Below are 20,449 nucleotides of genomic sequence, written 5' to 3'. Positions count from 1 at the left end.
CCCAATACTTACACCCATCAAAGTTTCTCATTAAATAAGGCTCACGTTCAAAAGAAGATGATAATCCGCGATCCATCCGACATTTTACGCGTCTCTCTCTGGGTACGTACCGAGAGATATTAGTTGTCAGACCCATGGCAATAATATCGTTAAGTTTATGTAGCCGTTTTCTTTTGATAACGATGTTCGTGCCGCTCAAACTTAACGGCTCTCAAAAAGGATCTCGAACACTTGGGTCAAGGCGAGTTAAATTCACTATACTTTATAGGGTAACGACCGTAAACAATGTCGTTGAGATGTATAATAAAATAAATAATTGGCAAATGCTTAAGGTGCTGAAGGTAATTCTGTTCTTTTGTTTCAGATATAATTGCTTGTCAATGTGGAGTAATGGTTAATAAAGCGACGTAAGCCTTTTGGAAGAATAACAGATCCAAACAAAAGCCCCACCAGGTATTTATAATAAATTTAGTATAGGGATAAGATCTTTTTCAAACTGTGATAAAAATTTAAAAAAAAAACTAAATGCCATCATAATTAACTTTTCCTCAATCTACAAAAAAACCTTTAAGATAAGAACCATTTTGATAAATCTTTGTATCACATTTAACTTAAGAGGCTACGATGGCGCGGGTTCACATTAAAATATCTTTGATCTTAAAAACCAGAAATGAGACGCTGATATAACCGGCTGGCTGGCCTGTTTCATATAAACATGTCAACCACGCCCTATGCCTTAATGGCCGACATCGTCTCCAAAAACATGAAGATCTGATATCTTTGTCAGATATTAACCAGATATTTAAGGTTTAAAATATTTAATAATTTTTGTAAAATTTGTTTATGTAGGTAGTTTATTATTTTTATCTTGCCAATTGGTTTTTCTACATAAATATGATATGTCGTCTGAATTAAGTAAGCACAAATTTAATGTGAATTTTCAGGTCTTTGAAAATGAAGTATCTGTTGGGCGCCAAAGTTGCATAAATATAATTAGGAATAATGTAATAAACCTTTTTACTTTTTTTTATATATTTTTTATATTATGGTACATTATCTTAGGATCTTGTTAAAATTAATGTTTTCTTTGTGTAAATTAAATTTCATTGAAAAAAGAGCATCCTACGACCATACTTTTATGCCATAGACGGCACTATACAGATATAATTGAAGTTTTCTCCGATTTTTCTGTAGATCTCTTAGAAATTATATTTTTCTTCAGTCAAAAAACTCGCAACTTGATCTTTTATAAATATCCCATAGGCTTCGTAAAACAAAGATAATTTCTGTAATTTCTTATTTCTAATATACAACAAAGTATTCATTTTAAAGCAATATAACAAAAAACAAATTTATCCCTAAAGCTCACATCCACCGAAAAAAAAATATTCAAATTCTCCGAACAATTCAATGGTGTATTCAAAACAGGGCAATATTTTGCAAAAAGCGAGAGCATAACTAAAGCGGTTTCTTTTGTCCAGGCCTCGTGCACCCCAGTTTTATTACAAAAGGGGTTTATATTATTTCCAAAGGTTGAATTTGGGCACCCTTTAAGATTATGCAAAAGGGGTCGGTCGTATATTCAAATCGGAGACGTCCTTCGTTAAATTGGCCCTTGCGTAATATGGCCGGTTGTTAAGTTGTAAATAGCAGAGATAAAATATGAGGATGGACTTTTAAGGACAAATGTTTTGTTGATGTTCGGTTAGTCCTTTTATAAAAAAAAACATGTAAAAGGTTTAAAGAAAACAGTTTATTGCCTTATTAAAAGAACATTTTAAGAAAATTAAAATAGCTTGAGTGATGCTATAAAAGAATAAGTCAATAAAACTACCGGCTTAGATATTAAGATTTCATGTAATATATGGTTCACATATGAAAGTATTAAAGTAGATATTGAAAGTGCTTATTCAGTTTTTTCTTTTTATATGAATTAATCAATTTTCCAGGACTTGTAAATGTATGCAAAAATGCCAACTCTTTTAATAATAGAAATCTTTGAAATCTTTTACACTCCAGTCAATTGGACACTTACATAAATTTATATAGCCATTCGTATCTGTATTTGGGGTCTCTTTTTACCCCTAGCTGATGATTAAATAAGCCTATTTGCAACAGTAGTTAGGCTGGATGATGCTATGAAATTGAAAACCCCTAATTCTACAACACAGCAGAACGTGGATGAATATTATTAAAAAAGGACCCCTCGTCTAGGCATATAGTAACGACATTTTAAATAACCATAAATACCGGTTAAAATAGACATTTTCCTGAAGGAATTCAAAGAATCCAAAGGTGAACCAGAGAGAGACTTTTAGTTTGGTTCTTTAAAAAGTTAAATAAACTTATCGCACAGGAGAAAATTGCTCCCAAATTATACAAATGATTCAGACTTATTATGCAAAATTTACATTATTGGACTTTTGGAACCAATTTACTTTCTAGGTTGCTATAGTAATGATGTTAGTTGAGCTAAAAATGCTATAAAAGAGGACAGCAGATCTTTTTGAGAGTTTAACAGATCTTAGTTTAACGGTGGTTTCAATATTCCTAATGTAATGCTCCTTGATGACACTAAGTCTGATTTTAGTTTTTCTATTGCTGAGCTCTTTGCTAAGCATTTCTCCTCTATATATAATACTAGCAACCAAAATGCCTCACTCGATTCCAATAAAGATATTAATTATAAACTCAAAATAATATTCAAACTGCACTTTCAAAATTGATGCAAAGATGCAGGTCCTAATCACTCCCAACAGAGTCTTAAAAGGATGCTGTCATTCTCTTTATCTCCTTTTAAATAAAAAATGCATGTTCCCTAAAAATTGAAAACTGTCCAATGTTTGTCCAATACTTTTGGAAATAAAAAAGAGTGTCTTATTAACCTTCCTAGAAGCATCTTATCGTCTATTCCGCAGCTTTTTGTGCAATGTATAGAGGCTGTTTTGAAGAAGATTTTTCAAAAGATTTTGGTTAAATAACAACACGGATTTGTCAGTGGTCGTTTACTCGATACCAACCTTTTCATATTTACTAATTTTATGTTTTGTTCATTCTTTAAAGGCTATGAGCTACATATCATTTATATCGATTTAAGTAAAGCCTTTGACAAGATAACCATTCATTAACTATCATAGTTGACATGACTGGCGTCTTGTTATTTTGGATTAAATCATATCTAAGCAATCGTGAGCAGTAAGTTGAAATTCGTGGTTGCTAGTCTTAATGCTTTAAGGCTTAGTGAGTAGTTGTACAGGGTTTGCATCTCGGTCCTCTCTTGTTTATTTTATTTATTCTATCTTAACAATATTAAATGTTACATAATGAGACTCAGTAGAAATAGGAATCTGTACCCTGTAGAATACTCAATTAATAATGATCATAATATATCTAAGGCGAAAAGAATATTGGGCTTTGTAAGGACATTATGTAGATATTTCAGTAATATTTCTGTATTTAAATCTTTGTACACATCTCTGGTTAGATCTAGTTTTAAAATTGCTAATGAAATATGGTCTCATAGCTATCAGATAAATATCAATAAGATTGAAAATATTCAGCACAAATTTGTCAGGTTAATGATATTTATCCTTTCAAGATCATGTAAATTTTTTCTATCGTATTATACCTATCATTTATCCCTTTTCTAAAAGAAGGGAGTACTATGATGTATGTTTAGCTTTTAGTGTTCCAAATTGCACAACAAGATGTTATCAACCTGAAATCATTTACTTATCCTTGTCTCTTTCTGCCGAACAATATATCGTTTACTGAATCCATTCAACAGTGAACAAGCAGGCAAATAATCTTGATTTTTCCTCATTAAATTTGTTTAAAAAATCTGCAATTAGATTATTCCCAAGTTAGTTTAAAAGTTTAGTTTTTTAAATAATTTATAGTAGTTTAGTTTTCTCAACTCGAGTTCGGAATTATTGGGATTCGGTGTATTTAAATAAATAAAAATCCTTAAATCTAATTACAAAACCTCGATATTTGGCCACTAATTTGTAGCTTCATCAGGAGGAAAGCTAAAAAATAAAGGAATTAAACAACATTAAAATGTCCAAATAGCCAAATGACTAAACACATATTAAAAAAGTACGAACACCATTATATTCAAAATCAATAAAATGTTTGCAATTAAAAGAGACATATATAAATTAAATACACAAAAAAGGACTTGGCTTACACTTTTAAGGCAAATACGAGGTTGGTTTTAAAAGATACACCATAAATGTAACAAAAAGTTGACATATGTCATTTAAAAAAAATACATTTGACACTCAGTTGGTCTATGTCAGATTGAAAATTAATAGATTTATTATATTTGTTGATCTGAGTCATTTATATAAACAGACGTTTACGATAATTTGGCTCAGTATACAATATAGTGACATTATCATAATCAAACCGAAGATATTCAACCCAAAAATGAGCTGCCAAAGCGTAAGATTTTTTATCTATGCGACAATCATTTTTGTGCTGAGTAGTCTTTTATTTGAGGGTCTGAGCAGTTTTACCAATGTATCGTGCCTTACAACCATTACAAGGAATACTATAAACTAGATTCGATCTATGTAACATAGGTGTTTTAGCTTTAGTTCTTGAAAAAATGCATCGGCACACAACCACAACCAACATGTGTTATTTTTGGCGATTGTGGTATTAGGTATTAACTTCAAAACATAAATTAGGTTATTGGTTAGTCCACTGGTATAGGGTACTTTCTTATATTTAATCACATTCGGAGCACCACTATCAGTTGGGACATCAAAACATGTAGAAAAATGAATAAGTCACTTCGATAATCGCCCGGGGTCACTATTACTTAAAAAAATATTATACTGTTTAGAGCGATTTTCTCCAAGAAATCTTTCATCTAAAATATGACCGAATACCAATAACACTAATAAACTGTAATAACATTAACTCTACTAATCTACTGTATTTTGCTATTGTTAAAACTTAACGAAGGTCGAAAAACTATAGATTAGTATACTCAACTATTAAGACCTTTCCTATTTTTTTTTAAATTATTGCACGTATTATCTTGCAATACTCGTTCCATCTACTTCTATCTGCAAAAACGTATTCTCCCAAATTGTTTGAAGCTTGCTGAGGTAGTACCATTACATAAGGAAGGAGAGAAACCAGAAATAAATATAACAGACTCTCACTAATTCCAGTAATGTCATAACTAATAGAGAAACTTATTGTTAAAAAACTTTTAAACTTTATCGAAAACAGCAACATATTAAGTAAAAGTCAGTCAAGTTTACATATATTGCAATTCAAAAAGTAATATCTAACAGCACTCAATCAGTCGAACAATAGGAAATCACTAATGACTATGATGTGGTTTCAGAAAAGTTTTTCATAATGTTAATCTTGAGGTGCTACTTCAGAAAGTGGCAGAGAGTAAAATTGTGCAATGAGAATATTGAATCTGTTTTTTCACAATGGGAGGGGACACACTCAAGGGTACCACAGGAGTCAGACCTGCGACAAAACTCTCCTGTATGCATAACAGCTGCAAATGTCATTATGTTTGCAGATGGTGCAGCGTCTTTTTTCATATAACTTTAACTACATTAACATTAAGACTGAGCAATGAGCTATTAGTTCTTGATTCCTTTGGACATTTTAAACCTTTTCTTGAAGCTTCATTTTTATTATTGAGTAAGATCTATCTCACATACTATTGCTTTATTTTTCCTGTTAGGTTTTTTAGTTTTTTATTTCCCTTAATTTCTTCGAATACTATGCTATTAATATTTAAAAGTAGAAGTTTCAGTAGGTTTTTACTCCTTTTATTAGTTTCAATTGTTTCCGGACTTTTTTTAAAACTTTTTTATGGGTATTTGCTCCCCGCTAGATGTTTGCCTCCAGGTTAATACTATTCAAAAAATTACTAATTATTAGTAAATCAGGACTACTATTTGGAGATATGGAAGGAGTATCGAATGGGGAACATAGCAATAAAAATAGTGTGCTGTGCTAATAATGCGATTAGTCTTTGAAGACAAGGTCACCATACAGAGTCTCTTATACGCATTTAAAAAAATCAGAAATAAGTTTAAAATAAGGTTTTCTACTCTTAAAATACAATTACTCACTATATTGACTCAAAGAGCCTCGAAGATCCAAATTCGTCATTTATAATTTTTTTTAATATCATTAAGTAAACGTCTTCTTCTTCTTTATGCTCAGGCTCCTCGTCGGAGGTTCAAAATCGTCAAGGCAATTCGTACTTTATTTACAGTTGTTCTAAATAATTGATTTGATGTTAATCCAATCCGGTCTCTTTAGTTCTTAAGCCACGATGCTTTTCTCCTTCCTTGGCTTCTTTATCCCATATTTTTTCATTTTAAGATGTTCCGGAGTAGCACATATTAGGTCCGCTTACCACATATCCAAATTTCTCTTTTTCAATTTCTCTTTTTAAGGTGTTTATTACTTGTTTCTTTTTTTGGATTCTCAGGCGCATTTCTATGTTAGAAACTCTATCGGTTCATGACATTTTCAGTAAACGTCGTTAACACCATCTTTCAAATGCCTCAAGCTTACCCATTTCGAACTTTCTTAGCGTCCTCACTCTCTTCTATATATTTTTTTATTTATAGGATGCATAACCTTTTAAAGTATGATATACTAATTTATAATTAATAATAATTACTTTTTAGCCAAATAATAGCTTAAAATCTTTTTCAAGAAATTTGTTGTACTTAATTAAGTTTTATATTTATTTTTTTTTGGATTATCAAAGAAGATTTTATTTCCTAATACTCATTTAAATAATAATATTTTCTATTTTATAGTACATTGTGTCTCATAGCTCTTACCCTATACAGGGTCCTGCAACAGTGCGTCGGTCTTGCATAAAGCCTAAAAAAATTAGGTTAAAATTTTCTAACCTCTTAAAAAATTTTTGGGACCTGATAGCGCATATCTGGAAAATATTTTGAAGTATACAGGGTGCTTCTGTATTAAATCCTCATTAAATGGATAAAAAATATACATGGTGTTCCATTTAAAAAAAGCGAGAAATGGAGCTTTGAAATTCGTAAAATATGATTGCTAACTACGAACAGATATATGAAAGAAGGAAACAATTTAAGTCAAAGTAATGCTCCATTCTTCTAGAATATCAGTTAAGTCTAATATTGGCATTGAATTAACATTTCTAGTATCAAGATGAAATTAAATAATGTAATGATTTTTAGATTTTTTTTATAAAAAAAATTATTGCAGTCAAACTGCGCATGACAAAGCAGCGATATATAGCGCATATACTAGGTAGCCTAAGGCGGTCTTAAAAATAAAATAAAAAAAGGCATTCCATTTTAAAAAATGCTGCTTATATCCCCCTACTTTTTTGAAGCACCTTGTATACTTCAAAATATTTTCCAAATATGGGCTATCAGGTCCCAAAATTTTTTTAAGAGGTTAGAAATTTTTAACCTTTTTTTTTAGGCTTTATGGAAGACCGACGCACTGTTGCAGGACCCTGTATAAGACGGGAAAAAGGTAAACACTGTTTAAGATACTTTAGACTTTGCTAGAGATTTTCAGTACAATTTATTGGCAATTTTAAAAAAGTAAAAGTAGTAAAAGCGTCGTTTAAGAGTTATGACCTTAACTGTTGCTATTTTTTTAAATATAACACCTTATATTTTGATGTCGAAAAATTTACCTACTATTTAAGCAATAAATATTTCTAAATGCGTTGTTAAAATAGGATAATAAAAACACTTGTTGAAAAAAGATTCTTTTATTCTGGGACATGACTCATTAGTGTTCAGCAGTTTTACTTTCAGATATCCAAAAGTATAATGGTTAGTCATAAGTATGTTACCTTTATTTTCTTTCATAAAATTGTGTCTTATATAGAATAATATTGACTGTGCTGCTAAGGTATTCTATGAACGGTCCAAAGTATTTGACTGTGTAGGATATTGCTAAGCAAGTTAAAAGTCTTTGAGTTTGATATCTACTTCAAGTAATCTTGTGGTATTGCTTTCTGATTTAGGCAACTTAAAGTTAAAAAAAAGTTAAAAAAACTATAAAAACAATTTTGATTTAAACTAATATTTTTGGGGAAATAATGTTTTTTTTGGTTTTTAGAGCTTTTTTAAAAACTAAAATGCTTAGTGTTGCACAATATTTTAAACAAAAAAAAAATCAAGTACGGGTCATAACTCTTAAATAACGCTTCTGCTGTTTTAGGCACGTTGATAAATTCTACCCAAAAATATCTATCCAAAGCGGTTTTTATCTTTTTTATAACTTATACAGAAAAGTGTATAGGAGACATATTAGAAAGTGAATATTTATCTTTTTATACTTTATCACTGGCAAAACAAGTTACCTTAATAATTCTGTGTCGCTATTCACAAAAAAGTGATACAAATTATCTGTAAAAAGAACACAGATAACCTGTAATTATAGCAAAAATAGAACAAAGTATACATACATACCTTTCACACAATATATATTTTTTTAAATTTAAAACAATAAGTATTATTCTATATCACATTTAAGGATAAGTTTTTATCAATAATTGCATTTTACATGTAAAAAACTGCTAGCTATAAAAAAACTGATAAAATATACGTTTCTCGAATTTAAGTAATCCATAGGAATTTTCAAAATTTTTAGTTATAGCTAAATATCGTTAAATAAGCTAAATTTTTGGAAAAAATGCCGGTAAATTTCAAAGAATTAACAGACCTCGACACCTCGTTTGCCATAAAGAAGATTGCTTCTCTCTCCGGGCAGTCATTGATCCGGATTCGGTTTAAGTTTAGCATTTTGTCTCTAGATGGCGCTGAATTTGTTTAATTATTCTTTATTGCCTTTTTATGATTTTTCATAAATATATAGATATAAAGAATACGTGGTTTGTATAATTCATTTTATATTCTTAATGTACTATATTTTTTAAATTAAAAGCTAATTTTTATAGACCTTTCACCAACCATGGAAGCAATAACTAACGAGTTCGCGATGAAATAATTAAGAGTAACTATTTTACTTTTAGGAAAAAAAAATCAGGTATGATTTTTTATTAGTTTAATGGTTATTTATTTTATCATTAAAGGCATAGAATCCAAAATATAAAAAAAGGATAAAAATAAAAACTAAATAGCCCTCTTTACAAGGCCTAATATGTTTTTTATTTTGATAAACATTTTTAACCTTAATTAATATAAATATATTTAATGTACTTACCAATGAACATAAATAAAGACGAAAAATTATATTAATATACTACAAAAATTTTATAGGGTAGGTCTACGGTTACATGCCTAGTCATGGTAATTTATAAAGAAATTATATGAAACTAATTTTTTCTCCAGAAGATGAATTCAGCATACCTAAAACAATTCCTAATAAGTATAGTGGTTTGTACGGCCGCAAACGGTTTCAAAATATGTAAATTAGACATCATAAATAGCGTTTATTTATTAAAAAAAATATATTTTATTCTAGGATTATTTGCTAATAAAAATGGTTAATCTTATCCTATTTAAGAAATAAATATTTGCAGAGAAGTTGCTTAATTAAGGTAATAAAAAAACTTGTTGCTGCTAGTATTCTACGAATTGGCAAAAGCATTTGACTGTGTCAGCTACGGAATATTGGTGAGCAAGTTAAAGTCCTATGGGTTTAATAGCTATTTAAGGTTTATCATCTAGTATTGTTAAATAAGGAAACTTACAAGATCTAGAAAAACTATTAAAATTTACAATAATATAACCTAAACAACCTTAATTGAGGCACGAATGGGGTTCTCAAACTAGATGAAGTACTAAAAACTATACACAATAAGTGAAAACAATAAACTAAATATAAGAAAAACCCTAAATAAACTTAACTAATCAATTTAAACTAAATACGAGCAAAACAGTACGAAAATTATGAGAATAATTAACGTATTTATATTTTTATAGCAATATAAATGATATTTAAATAATTCTAGGCTTAATGTTTCGAAAGCTTTGTGTGAACTGCGACTAATATCATTTTTGCGTCACAAGCCTTGCACAACATAAAGCATACTGAATTTAATTTTGAATTTAGTTGTATCGAGAAAGCAAAAAATAATAGCAATTTCTGTCTGTTACTGTCTGTCCGAGACTTGAAATTAAACATAAATACATTGTTAAATTATAGCTTTAAAAGCTGAAAGAGTTGATTAGTTTAATTAAATGAATGAGCTAATTTAATTTTGTAAAAAAAATAACAAAATATTAGTCACGTCCACTTAGATTATGCCCATTTTTCTTAAATATACTTGGATTCCTCTTAAAATAAAAATTTTGTTAAATACGTGATGGCACGAAGTATATAGTTATATGCACACATACCTCTATTAACTAAGTTCAAATGTGTCTAAATAGGATTTAATAATTTCTTCGAATCGAATCTTTGTAATAGAAAAAATATTTAATTTTAAAATATATAAAGGTCCAAAGATATATTTTACTTAATAGAAACTGAGAAAATATTACAATATTGGTAGAACTAATTATACATGTATAATTTATGAAATTTGTCCTTACAATTTGGATATAGCATCATCCCTTATACAGCCCAGCTGATCCTATTGTCAATACCAGTCTATTAGAAACTCCCATATTGCTTGATTAAAAATTATATAAATATAAGGTCAACAACAAAAGTAAATAAATAAAAAGTTTGATTTTAAGTATTACATTTTTTAGGATTAAAAAAGTATACATAAATAATTGTAATAAAAATTGATCAGAAAAGCTTAGTTGTTCTTTTTTGCATACATTATTATATATACATCATTATAACGAATAAACTAAATTACGATTAATATATTTGTTTATTCGGTTTTCTTTCATATTTATTTACATATTTTTAAAGGACATACAATTCTAACTGTTCAATTTCTTTCACACCCATATACTTACTATTAACTCGATTTAAATATAGAGAATGACAAGTAAATATGTAATTACGACTCCTAGTCACACTAAATGGATGCAAAGGAAACAAATTGTAATTAGAAATTTTAACACGCATCTCATTAGCATAATTAATAAACTCATAGCACAAAAGCCGTTCCGCTGTGGCGCAAAAATGAAATGCGCTTAAGTTTAATTAGATATTTTGCTCAGCTTAATTAGTAGAACTAAATTAAAATTCTGCAAGGAGGTCCTGCCTGCTACGTGTCGACGTTTAAGCTTCGGTCTTTTTTAAAGGCTTAATTTTTTCGCATGCAAAATACACTTTAATAAAATTCTAACTGTGTCTCGAGCTGCTGGATGGTGACATCGGGCGTGTTTATGCTATTAAAATGCTAAAGAGGCTGTTTTGTTACTGCTTGCCGTTTTCTTTTTTAACGTGATTTAAAAAAAGGGAAAATACAAAAAATTATGTAAAAAAAAATAAAGCAGAAATCAGATGCTATCTAAAGAAAAAATGATTTAAAAAGTCGCAATTGTGACGGTCAAATTTTTTGTCTATAAAAGATGACTTACAACACAATTTTAAAATTCTACATTAACTCAATCTCAATATAATTTTTTAAATATCGCGTAGTGGAAAGTAATGAAAATCATTTTAATTAATGTATAAATTACAAATGCAAACGTTTTGGTGGCAACTAAAAGTTTATTATTACAAGTTTCAGTTCAAAATCTACTATATTTGTAATTTAAAAGTAATTTTAAAATTTTATGTGAATTGATAAGAAAACCTACGTTGCTGATTTCTAACACCATTTTTAATTCTGTCTTCTTAAATCTCTTTTTCTGATTAAAATCTAATGATTTTTTCTGACTAAATAAAAACAAGGACTTTTAATATGATCAATTTCTGAAATAATAAAATATTTATTGAGATTATCTTAAGTGTTCTTCAACATTAAAATTATTGACATTATTGAAATCATCGAATATACATTATTATAAAATTACGGTTAAAAAAAATAGAAATTTTGACCACTATTTTATTATAAAAAGCTGTTTTCTTACATTTTACATCATTATATATTATTTTATTTTTATCAAAGTGTAATTTATCGAAAAAGTTTTAATAAAAATATATCGGCTGAATATTAATCCGAAATAATAAAAAAAACAATTTTGTAAATAAATTAAAAATTTTTATATAATTGATTTAGTGTAAGTAGGTTCAACCATTTAGTTATTACCCTTAAAATTAAATTTAAATTTTTTGAATTTTATTTAAATTATTTAAATATAAAACTAAATAAATAATAAAATTTAGTGATTTGCATAACTATGCTACCAGACAGCGAGGGGATTTTGTACTAATTGGGAGACATACTTCAGACAGAATGACAAATACCATTCTCCATAAAGGCCTCAAATATTTTAACGAATTGCCAATACATTTAAAGAACAGTGAAAGCCTAGTCACATTTAGAAAAACATTAAAAAGATATATATATTCCATCCCAAGAAATTAAATTATATTATATTGTATAGGTATAAGGTATAAATGTTTTATTTTGGTTGTATTGTTTTGTGTTTTATTATTTTATCTTTACTCTTTTAATATAGTTTAAGGTTTTATATTTTTAAATTTTAAATTTTTTAGGCTCTAGATTAGGTTTTAAATTTTATTGTTTCAAATTTATGATAGTTTTAAGTTTTATATATATATTTTTTAAATTATCTGTTGTCATTTGTTGGTATAATTTATACTTATACCTATAATACCTATTTGTTAGTTTACTATATGCCATTTAAATTTTCCTTTTTATTTTTAGTTATATTCTAAAAATTTTCTTTCTTTGTAATTTTTTGTAGCATGATGCTAAATAAAGAAACATTATTATTATTATATTATTAAAACTTTTTCGATTTTATTTTATATTAAAATTGTATTGATCTCTATAGGTCTTAAAAAAATACCTACTGATAATTTCATAATGCGAAACAAAAAACTTATCGTTCTAATACTTAAAATTTTCATATAAACTACTTATAATCAATAAATTTATAAATCAATATAAAATAGAGTAGAGTAATTTTTTTTCTGATTTTACATGTAAACTCTGGCTATTTTCTAATTTTGTTAAATAAGCTTTTAACAACTGGTATTGTTTCACACTTAATTACCTACCAATAAAATAATAATATTTTAGTAGAGCATATTTAAAAGCCTTATTAATTATGATAAAAATAGACCTTTAGAATATGAAAAGTTACAGATTACATTATTATTGCATTAAAAATTAAACTTTAAAATTTAAAGGACATTGATTACTTTTTTGAGATAAAGATATAATTTTATGATAACAAAAAAAAACATCTGGAAATTTATTGAAAAATCTGAAAACCTATAAAGAGCTCAATATAATTTAAATACTTAAATAATATTTAGTTCTTGTGTTACTAGTTTATATTATTTTACACAAAAGTTCTAAATAGTGTAAGTACACATAAACTATGAATAAAGGTAAAGTTGTCTTTTCAACAGTACATAAATAATCTATTTAGCTTTAAAATGTTTGCCTTTATGATGCCTGAAAAAAATTCTCGATTTCTTTTTTTCTTTGATTTTAAATGTATACTCTGGCTATTTGATGACTTTGTTAAGCTCTTAACAACGTCTTTTAATTATTGATATTCTTTAACATTTAAATAACTCCTAATAAATGATTAGTATTTGAGTAAATTAACTTTAAAAGCCCTATTTTATTACCCTATTTTATGTGTTTATATAATAAACACATACACTTATCATACAAAAGTTACAGATTACATTACTAATGCACTTCTTTATCTTCTTTTTCTTCTTATGCTGCTATCCATTAATGGATGTTTGCGATCAGTTCTGACCTTTTTTGGCGCTCTCTGGTAGTGTATAATAATTTTCTTGTAGTTCCTATTTTTGTCCAATGCTTGATATTTTAGATCCATGATAACCTCTTCCTCCCTATACCCTTTGTTCCCTCTATATTTCCATTTATTAATATTTGTTGCAAATCGTGGGCGCACAAAGAAAACCCTGTAAGTCCACTTTTTTCAAAAAATCATTTTTTGCATAGCCAAGTCCATTTAAATATAACCTATCATACTAAATACCCGTTAAGTTCAATATAGTTCAAATAGAAGAGATACGTCTAGCTTCCAAGTTACTAAGTCTGGAGAGACTAAATATTATTCAGGAAAAATCTATTAAGTGCACTTCAAATGGTTTATAAATTAGAAAAGAGTATAATTTATTCCTTTTTAAACCCAAAAGGGATCTCTGCCAGAAGTGCGAAAAAAATAAGAAAAAAATAGTGACAGCAGACCAACAACAGGAATATGACGAGATTTACCTGAATCATCTAAGAAGAAAGGATGACTGCAATGCAGAAAAAATAAGAATCATAAAGATAAGGGTAGGGCTACAAGAGAAGAAAGTTTTTGCTCAGTAACATTTGACTTACAGTCTGTGTTGCAGATTCCGTGCTCAGATGTTAGCCCAATGTACTATTCACGAAAAATTTGTGATTACAACCTTACCATTTATAAATCAGCTCCTCCAAATAGAGCCCTTTTGCAATTGCTGGACTAAGCTAAACCGCAAGAGGGGAAGTTCAGAAATCGGCTCCTGCCTCTTTGAATATTTAAAAAATTTGCCACTAAATATAAAAGAGGTTTCGCTATGGTCCGATACAGGTGGAGGTTAAAATAGAAACCAATATGTAGGACCGTTATTGTTTTATTTAGTGCATGCGAGTCATATCAAGGTAATTGAACACAAATTTTTGGAGAGCGGCCATTCCTATATGGAAGTGGATTCAATGCACAGCGTCATTGAATGTGCAAAAAAATACGTTCCAGTGTATACCATTAAAGATTGGATTAATATTTTCCGCATCGCAAGATCAAAAAGAAATCGTAATAAGCGGAGCGAACCCTACAATGTTAAAGAATTACGTTTTAATGAATTCTACGATTTAAAAAAAATATCCGATTTGCTTATTAAAAATAGATCTAAAGATATTGGAGGGGAAACAGTCTATTGGCTACTGATTAAAAGTTTGCGGTATTTGAAATTGCATCCTGATATTATCGAATATAAATACGAACATAGCAGCGATTATAAGGTTGTTAGAATTTGGGTAAAAGGTAGACCAACCAGCAATTCCAAAAAAATTAGAGAAACTATATAAAGGGCCTTTACCGATAAGCACAAAGAAAAAAGAAGATCTTTTGAAATTATGCAAAAGTGGTGCTATTCCTTCGGAATTCCATGGGTGGTACCAGTCTCTTTCTATTGCAAAAAATATTGAAGAAGCCAGTATTGGAATTTCCGATGAAGAAACTGATTCCGATTCCGACAATGAGTCTCTTTCTCATTATCTTGTTCAGAAAAACTAATACAGTTTATGAAGAAAAATCTGATCAAAAGTCTCAAAGAATGTGACTAGTTTGTCAGCGAAAACCCATTAAGTGCAATTATTATTTAAAAATGCTAATAAACAATTTCTTCTAAAAAATAATGTATTTTAATTTAACCTAAATTAACTCTAAACAGATGTTACTACCCAAAAAATGCATTTAGCAAACATAAAAAATAAAATTGGACTTTACATAAAACTTGAAAGTTTAAAATCGCTTTTTTTCACATTTTTAGTTTTAGGACTTACAGGGTTCTCCTTGTACGCCCACGAAATGGTACTCTTTGTTATTTAACACATAAAATATATTGCACTGTCAATTAAAAATACATTATTTTTAAGGCATAATTTAAAGGCATACTGGCTGCATTTTCTTCAGAAAGAGATATTAATTTTATATTAACAAATTTAAGTTAAGGTTTAATTCGAGACCTTAAATTTTAAATTGAAATTTATATTAAAAACTTTAGTTGCAAAAAAAGATTGATAAAGAGAGTATCATGTGATATTTTGATATATGTATCAAATTTGTAGATGTTTAAATACTTGATGTCACTTTTTAAAGTATTGAAAAGAATTGTGTAACTACAATAATTTATATTAGATATTACAGATGTTTTTATATTCTTATATCTTTATTACCTTCGCCACTTGAATTCTAACCACTTTTATGGTTATATGTTATAAAAATATTTAGTTATTAAAAATAAAAATGCTTATATAAATAAATAATAAATGTATACAGATATATAACATAATAAAAATACTACATTAAGTTAAAAACATTAATATAGAGTAACTTATCTATCTTTTGGTATTAATTTATTTTTTTTTAGTTAAGAATTTCTAAAATCCTGAAGAATACCCGATTTCTTTTTTTTTCCGATTTTAAATGTATGCTCTGGCTCCTTGAGGATGTTATTGACTAAGCTTTTAATAAACATCATTTAATAACTAGAATTTCTTTACATTTTAAATAGCTTCTACTAAACTATCATTATTTTAAGTAAGTTAAACTTAAAAGCCTTAATTTATTATGTACAAACACGCCCTTAGCATCAGATAAGTGACACATCAATATTGCACTGCAGATTAAAAATATATTGTTTTTAAGGCATAATTTTAAAGAACATTGGTTGCTTTTTCTTTAGATATAAATTTTATTATACCAAATTTGCCTAAAAAACTTAAGTTGTAAAAGAATAAAGATTATTACATGAATAAAAGAAAATCTAGGAAAGTGTCATGTGACATTTTGAAAGTTGTATTAAATATTTTGATATATTTAAAATTTATCTGTTTAACGCTGTGCTCGCCTTATCTTCCTCACTTGACATCAAGTATTTCATTATTTAATATAAAACTCTACAACAATATATGTTCTAATTTTTTACAACCAAAAAAGTTAAAAAAGTTTTATTCTTATGCATTATTTTTTTATAGTTTGGCTGTGCAGTTTAAATTCACATTAGTTTAGTTCCATTTTTTTAACCTAATTTATATAATAAATCCAAGATAATTTCTAGTACGTGGAGTCCCATTTTTTACTATTTTCCACATCTATCTTAGATTTTCTTTGAAGAGACTGTACGCAGTCATCGAAGTTTAACACCTAAAATAAAATATTATATAAAAATATTTAGTTGAAAATAAACATGATATAAATACGAAATCCTGAAGAACATCGTTGGACATATGTTGGAAGATATGTCTTAAAAACTATTATTGTGTCGTCTTGGTTCATCATTGGTATGATTTTTCTTCTCTCTTAGTTTTATAATTTGCCATAATTTTATCCTTCAATAATTCAGCTATTCATCAGACGAAACCTAAGAAATCAAAATGAATATTTAGGTTACTCTTAAACAAAGATAAAAAAAAAATCATAAATTAGCAATTTAATACATTCTGAACATTTTATTTATAGGAAATTTTCTGGGTCCACTATTAAAGCTTGTATATTATATAACACAAACAATAAAATAAATTAAAAAAATATATTTAAAATTTCTAAAAAGTAAAATGCAAATGCAATACTTTTATTTCACTTATTGTCACTTTATTTAAACAAAAATATTTTATGTACACAGGCTGGTTTTTCAGAAATTATAGTATTTATTAATAGGAAAATGTTGGTATTAAATAGCTTGGAATTTGTTAAAATTGAAATTATTAAATACCTTAAAAATTACAATACATAAGCAATATTTATTTTAAGTATAACCTAAGTAACTTTTTATCTAATTAGTACAAGTTTTGAAGCTCTTCTCTATTCACGCTCATCATCATCGTCGATATTTTCGAAAAAAAAATGGTCTGATCGTGTTAAGGTAAATTGGACAATTTACAATTTATAACGACTTCTCTTTATAATTTTGTTTATTTTGCTATAAATTTAATAAAAAAATTATTTTTTCAAAAAGCGTAAAGTCAATGAAAAAAAATGTCTAGGATTTATTATTAAATAGAATTAAAAAATCTGCTGGGCTTATGGGTTGTAATCCTAATAAAATTTTTGATAATAGATTAATGAACACATATTATAAATACACGCTGTTTTTTCTGTAAAAGTATAGTTAAAATATTACTAAATATTTTAAAAAATAGGTAAGTAAATTTTAACTTGCTTACTAATATAATGAATGCTTAATATCAATTAATTTCATTTTCTTGAAAGGCTTTTCAGTATAACATATTCCAATCATTTTAAAACAAAGCTTCTCGTAAATGCTCACCATTTTAATGAAAATTTTCTTGCTCCATCTGAAACACACTTAAGAGAACATATACGCACCCAGATCACCAATTTTATGTAATGTTTCCCAGTTACCATTTTAAATCCACCAGTTAAACCCCCGTTATTACGTTCCCAGGCAGGTTTCATTACCAACAAACTATCGGGCAGAACAAGATTCCGCCGCTTGACTTTTTGGCTTAATAAAATGGAAACAAGCTCAAAATAAGTACCACGCAGTCCCCGATGTATATAAGCGGCAATTTGTTCGACATTTTATTTGCGCCAGTGTCCGTTTTAGAATTTAAATGAGCCGTATCTTTATATTCTTATTACACGGGCTCTGTTGCAGTTTGTGCATTTAATCAGCAAGGTCTATATATGTGAGGTCAGGAGCGTAAGAGTTACAGCCAGAGTCAGAGATGGAATAAGGAAATTTTTAGTATTCCTTTTATGAAATGAGTGTTAGAACTGTGGGAAAAACCCTTTTATTGTTAAATTTCGTACAATTGGTACGCAGTTTCTATTTATCTAGAGCTATTTTTCGATTTGAATTTTTATATTTAGCATAACCGTTTATGTCAAATTGTGTTTTAATCTTATTGACTGTTTTAAGAAAATGTTTTCTTTTTAAAGACTATTTTTATGATGCATTACCTCGTAAAATCTTTTAACTATAAACCAAAAAATAAGTTTTTTTTTAGAAAAGTATTTTAAAAAATTTTTGCTAAAAGAAAGTTAAATTAAAACTTTTTTTCTGTAAGTAAATAAAGTAATAAGTATACATAATATAATAAAATAATTATCATTTATTATAAATATTCAAGAAATACATTTATAAATCATAAAAAATTAATGAAATAATGTTAATTTTCAAAAAATTATAAAGAGTTTTCTATATTTTACATCACTACCCTAATCAAATTTAAAATAAAAAATATTTTTTTATTTACTTTCATCTTATCATATTTAACTTAGTTAGCTGTTTGGTAAATACGACACCTACGTAAGAGTTTTATATATTTATTATCCCCACATTTTAAATTTAAATAAAAAAAATTATTTGCTACTATTTTAAAAGCAGTTTATAATTTATATGAAAAGTACAAGACTTCAAGAATTTAAAAGATACAAATTAATTAATTAAATTTTGGTTAATTTAAAATACGATATACGGACAATAATATACACGTATAAGGATCATAGGCAATCGAAGGAAAGTCAAAAAAACCAACAGCTTAAAAAAAATAATAAGAAAATATTTTATCAATCTAATGAAATATCAATGGCAGTCTGTGTAAAAAATTACATTTGTAAAACTCTACATCGGAATATAATATTAAAACTTAATAAAAAGAAATAAAATTTTAGTAATCCTTTTTTTACTTTTTTATTTTTATTTCTACTTTTGATAACTTTATTTGGAATTTTTCACTTAATTAATTTAATTTCCTGTAAAGAAACCAATTCGAAAAAACATTCCAAATTACCAAAATAACCTTAAAACTAAGTTCTCTAATAAAGAACTAATAAACCAGATGGACATAAACAAGCTAGAAACTATAATAAGAACGTATATTAAAACAGTTATGAAAATGGATGTTCCACATCTAGAATACCCAAACAAATAAAGATTAGTAAAGAAACCAAAGACATTGACCAAAAAAAAAAATGATTAAAGGTACCTTTGAATATAAAGAATGAAATAAAATTATAAAGATGAAAACCAGAGATGATCTCAGCCACTACAATACAGAACTAGTAAAGTTATAGAAGACAATTTTTTTATATAGCTTTGCACATACTGCCTGGAGTTTATAACCTTAACCTAATCTCTCCGTATGTTGTATAGCATCTACTGTCCTACATTGTTTAAGGTAGAAGTAAACATGGACACGCTTTTTACGTCAAGGCGACTTACACTACCGCTCAAAAGTATTTGCTCAGATATGACTCTTTTAAAGTTACAACTAAAAATTATAAACCCATCAGTTATTCATAAAAAACGGTTTATTTATAATAAAATGAATATAAACAATACATTTTTCAATTAATTAAATTTAAGAAAATCAAATTTTGGATTCATCTACATGTTCGCCTCGATTTTTAATAACAGCTTCACAGAGTTTCGGTAGTCTTCTGATTAATTTGTAAAAGTGAAAGTTTCCTAAGGTATTTTGTGCCACTCTTCTTGTATGATCCTCCACAAGTCTTCTTTTGATGTGGAAAATGATTTTCGCACTTGTCTATCCAGTTCATCCCACAGTAATTCGATGGGATTGAGGTCCGGTGATACGTGTGGGGGGCCATACCATAAC

At 27.7% G+C, this 20,449-nt stretch overlaps 2 protein-coding genes across 5 annotated transcripts in view; one reads left to right on the top strand and one right to left on the bottom strand.

Annotated features, from left to right (window-relative positions):
- Nucleotides 1–20,449, bottom strand: part of LOC126735861 (NADH dehydrogenase [ubiquinone] 1 beta subcomplex subunit 2, mitochondrial-like) — a 490,931-nt gene that overhangs the window by 242,230 nt on the left and 228,252 nt on the right. The window lies entirely within an intron of this gene.
- The window catches only part of LOC126735856 (homeobox protein abdominal-B), a 246,806-nt gene that overhangs the window by 119,617 nt on the left and 106,740 nt on the right, over nt 1–20,449 (top strand). For all 3 annotated transcript variants that reach the window (XM_050439940.1, XM_050439938.1, XM_050439939.1), the window contains one exon: nt 365–453. The gene's annotated coding sequence lies outside the window, so the exon portion shown is untranslated. The remainder of the gene's footprint in view (nt 1–364; nt 454–20,449) is intronic.

The sequence above is a fragment of the Anthonomus grandis genome, chromosome 5 (genome assembly GCF_022605725.1).
Source record: "Anthonomus grandis grandis chromosome 5, icAntGran1.3, whole genome shotgun sequence".
Lineage (NCBI taxonomy): Eukaryota > Metazoa > Arthropoda > Insecta > Coleoptera > Curculionidae > Anthonomus > Anthonomus grandis.
Note: the sequence above shows the minus strand (reverse complement) of the source record. Positions and strands in the feature narration are given on the sequence as shown.